Genomic DNA, 4,906 nt, shown 5'->3' with positions numbered 1-4,906 from the left:
CGACTAATTGGCACCACGTGCCCCACTACAGAGCACGTGTCTGGCCGGGGACCGACCGGTTAGGCCAACTCTTCCATTGCGGTGCCGGCAACTGGGAGCGACGTCTGGCCCTGTGCAGTACCGGAGAATCAGTGTGCAGAGCTATCACGCACCGAGTCCGGTGCACTGTTGGAGCCTGGTGCCAGGTCCGGTGCTAGCCAGAGTGCCGCTTCCATCAAGAGCGCCTTGAGCCATGACTCGCACTCATGTTTGGTTCTGGGCTTAAACACTTTGCAGATCTTGCACACATCTGTTATATGTGATTCTCCCAGGCACTTCAGACATGAGGAGTGTGGGTTACCACACAGCATAGATGTGTTACACTTTCTGCAGGACTTAAAGCCTTGCAGGCCAGGCATGCCCTGCTGTGGGCACATGGTGCGCAGGGTAAAGAAGAACATTACAAAGGAAAGTCTTTAACTCAATTTGTAGGTACTTAACTGAAGATTGTTGTAACAAAGGAGAAGAGAACAGACTCAAGGATGAGCTGAGGGTTGTTCCAACAACCGTCATGGCGGTAAGAAAGAACTGAGTGGGTGAGGGGCCAGCACGGGTATATATGGGCCGATATACCAATGCTACTCCAGAGGGCTCCCCTGCTGTCCCTACAGGTACTGCTGAGGGAAAAGTCTCAGACAGCGTGTGTACGCTGAGCGCACACACCTATATTGGAATTCAAGTGAGCAAACACTTGAAGAAGAAGCCTTTTTGCAACTGCTCTTTTGGAAAAAGGCATGTGTGGATGGGGAAGAGGGAGTTCTTTCGAAAGAAGAGGAAAGAGGAAAAAGCACAGGTGCCCTGGTGGCCACTCCATCCATAGTTAGCATAGCTTACACCTAAGATAGCATCCCTTCAGTGTGGACGCTATATTTTGAAAAAGCAGATCACTTTTTCATGCACATTTGCTGTGTAGACGCTCTTTTGGAAGAAGCTTTTTAGGAAGATCTCTTCCAGAAAAGCTTCTTCAGAAAGAAGCCTGCAGTCTAGACATAGCCTGGGGCAGTTGTCTCTTTCCTCCCCCCTTACCTAGCAGGCCTGCTAATAAACTGTTTTCTCACTCTTATCCAGAGGGCAATGTGGACAGGTTAGTGAAATTTAGGTGCTCTAGTCTTTTACGCCATTATTTAACTGGTAAACAACAATATTAAAGGAAAGCCACAAACCTGAAACTTGCAGGCCTGCCATTAAAAAGTTAGAGAAAAGTTGCTCTCATTAGAAAGGGTAGGACAAGCAGCAGTGGGTTCAAACTACAACATAGCAAATTGAGGATAAACCTTAAGAAAATCTTCCTAGCTATAATAGCAGCAGGACAATCGAACAAGCTTCCTAGGGAGGGTGTGGAAGCTTCTTCACTGGCGGTTTTCAAAAGGAGGCCGGATCTAGGATGGTTTAGCTGTAACAAATCCTGTATCTTGGCAAGGGGACACTTACAGTCCCTTCTAACCTACAGAACAACTGGCTTCCAAGTGAGTGTCTGGCATATAGATAAAATATAATTCAATCAATTTATCTTGCATCATCACTACAAAGTGGGTAGACTGAGTGAGTAAATGGAAACCAGGCTCTATCCATACCTCCAGCTACCCCTAAGCATAGATGTACCTATGCACTGTTTAATTGAAGCGCGCGCGCGCACACACACACACACACACACACACACACACACTCTCATTAGATGTCATCAAGCTGGTGCAAATGATAGGAATGGCAGCATGGGCGAGTAGGCCTATACAAGCCTTCTAGGCATTCCAGTGCAACTATTAGCCACATTCACTATTAAAGCTACTGTAGATTGTACTGCATTACAATCTACAGCATAGATACATTTCACATTTCTAAGCCCCACTCAACTTAAGAGGTGTGTGAGATTAAGGAAAGTGAGAGAGGGAAGTGTGATCCTCACATAAGATCTTGGGCTATCTCTGCATTAAAGGTACATCCATAGTTGTGAACTGTTTCAACTTGTCCTAGCACTTGCACAAGCGCCACACACGCTGAGACCCAACTACACCTGACAGCTGTTGGAACGGAATCAGGTTAGCCTTGCAAATATAAAGCTCAGTCTAAAGCAGGGCTACTCAACTTTGGAAGCCCCGGGGTCACAATGATACTGACAGCACATGCTGAGGGCTGCAACTTAAATGTGGTTGCATATACATGCAAATATATATGCAAATATGCAAATAGCTTTTCACAGACAGACATGAATACAAAGATTAAAGCAGACTACACAACATGCAGGCCCCACTGAAGTCAGTGCTGCTGATATGAATAAAATGCAATATTCAGCCAATTTCCACCCACAACAGCACTTTTCAAGAGCAATGACAGTTCACGAATTTAACTACTAAAACACTTATCAACAGAAGATGATTATATTGACTACTTTTGTGTTTTGGCTCCCACCCGCAGGCCGCAAACGGGCCACATGTGGCCCACAATCTGCATGTTGAGTAGCCCTGCTCTAAAACAAATCTTTGATTGCGAGCTTCCTAAAGTGGAGATTCTACCTTGCTAAAAGGTAAATTTGGACTTCACTAAAGTGGTCAAAGTACTAAATGTGTATGTAGAAAGCAGTATCAGAGCCTGTATCAGAGGGAACACAATATTACTACAGTGGTGGTAGCTGATGAGAAATTAAAATGAATTTCAGGTGAAAATAGGGACTACAACATAGCTGTTCTGTTAGACTAGAACTTAATCCTGTCTGAGAGAACAAAGATTCTCCACTCTTCCCATGTCTGTGTCATCAGTCCAATCAGACACAAATGGCTGGAACAACAATTTTGTTAGACTACTAAACTTAGAGGAAACAAAATCCAGATGTCACAAACAAAACATGCAGTGAAGCCAGAATCCAAAATATAAATGGTCTCAACTGGGGCAACAGGAGATCCTACTACCACCACTGTGTTCAATGACCGAGGTAAGCAGACGTCCAGGATGGAGAAAAGGGAAACAGCACAGAGTTGTGGAGGCTCAGGCAGGTGAAAGGGTCTTATCTGCTGATGTTCTTTCTTCTGTCTTCTATTCTTAGCACACGATCCTGCATGCAGTGTGCAGACAGGAGGATGAATGATGGTAAATATGCATGTATATATGATTGGTAGGTCCAGCTGCCCAGCCCTGTTGCAGTCTCCTAAGGTAAAACTAATTAGTTCTGTCAGCAGCTGTTACAGGTGGGGACATAGGATTGCTGCACCACAGAGGACTGTCGCAGACACTTTCTCTGGCGGGAGACTACCAGCCTCTGTGGTGGCAGCAACTAGGCTTCTTCCTCAGACAGTCAAACAGCCTTGCCCACCTACCTAAAGGGGCCTACAAAAAGACTGTCACTCCAGTACAGCTGAGTTGCAGAGGGCATGCAAACAGAGCCCTGAGAGGTGGGTGAACACTCCTTATATGGACCTCTACTCCCTAAGCAGATTAGAGTCAGGTGACCCACTTTTCCCACCCTTTCCAGGCAGGGATGGTGACCAGGAGGCTGATCACCATCGCTAAAGGAAAAAATCAAAATGGTCAACATAAAACCTGGCACCCCTTCCCCAAAAGTTCAGAGCTAGTCTAGATTTTAAAATAATCTTTTTCCTACAGATTACAATTTCTCAGGCCAAGTGTGGTTTGATGGATCCGGAAATGTCAGAAGTGTCCAGGGGCTTCCTTTTTAAATCTTAGTAAATGATATGTAATTTTTGGCAATATTAGACAGTTTCCTGTTCCCACTTATCTTAGATACCACCTGTCATTAAGCTGTGCTACAATTTACTTGTTAGTATTTAGGGTTGCCAAATGGTTTCAACAAAAATACCGGACACACTTGACATTACATCACAATCTACATTACATCTTATCTAGGAAAAAAACCAGACATTTATATTTTCTCATTTATATTTTTCAATTTGTTTCCCAAACGGAAAGCTCAAATACTGGACTGTTCAGTTCAAAACCGGACACCTGGCAACCCTATTAGTATTTGTACAACTTGATCACAATGCTGCAAGCACACTAAAATATAATGTAATTCATGCATAGTAAGCTTTATTGTAGTCCATAGTAAATTGTTAAAAAAAAAAATTAAATTAGCTTTCCAAGGGGCATCAAGACCAATTCTAGTTCAATATTTCCATTCACTAATAGGGTTGGATTGCCCATACCTGCCAGTAGGTCTGCCAGCTTGACGCAGCATTTTATCGCCCAGTAAATTACTGTTCATCATTAAGGCAGACAGGATGAGAAGAATGAGGCCCTACTGTAAGCCACAAGAAATTTCCCAAGATGTCCCACGTTGAATTATATTTTAGGCTTACAATAGTGAAAAACAATCTATTTTGTATATTATTTACAAGCACAAACCAACCAAAAGAAATTGTGAACTTCTGAATTTTAAAAACTTTTTAAAAAGTATTTTACTCTGCTTAATAGAGTAGCAGAGTCAGTGGCACTTTAAAGGAAGAACATTTTCCTTAAGAATCTATTGTAAAATTACAATAGCAATTAATTAGGTCATTTTAATATGTACCAACAATCTCGTTGGAACAGGCCAGCATTCTGTAGATTGGCCATATAGATTCATCATGTAACTATGAAGTGCAGTTTAACTTTCCAAACTTGAAGTACAGTACACTTCTGAGTCTTTCATCAATCCACTGAAAATATAAAAAGCCATGTTTTCTTACTTCGCTGTGACACTACAAACAACTAACTAAACCTATTCTATAAGGCTAGACAACGCATTGAGATTGGCTTAATTTTTGTAGGCCCTTACTTGAGGTCTTCTGAAATAGTAATTCTATTCATAATAGATTTACCTAAAAAACCTGTGTGTTGAGAAAAAAGATGAAGGTAGTGCACATAAAAGAAATAATCA

The sequence above is a fragment of the Pelodiscus sinensis genome, chromosome 5, assembly GCF_052426305.1.
Source record: "Pelodiscus sinensis isolate ZL-2025 chromosome 5, ASM5242630v1, whole genome shotgun sequence".
NCBI lineage: Eukaryota > Metazoa > Chordata > Testudines > Trionychidae > Pelodiscus > Pelodiscus sinensis.
Note: the sequence above shows the minus strand (reverse complement) of the source record.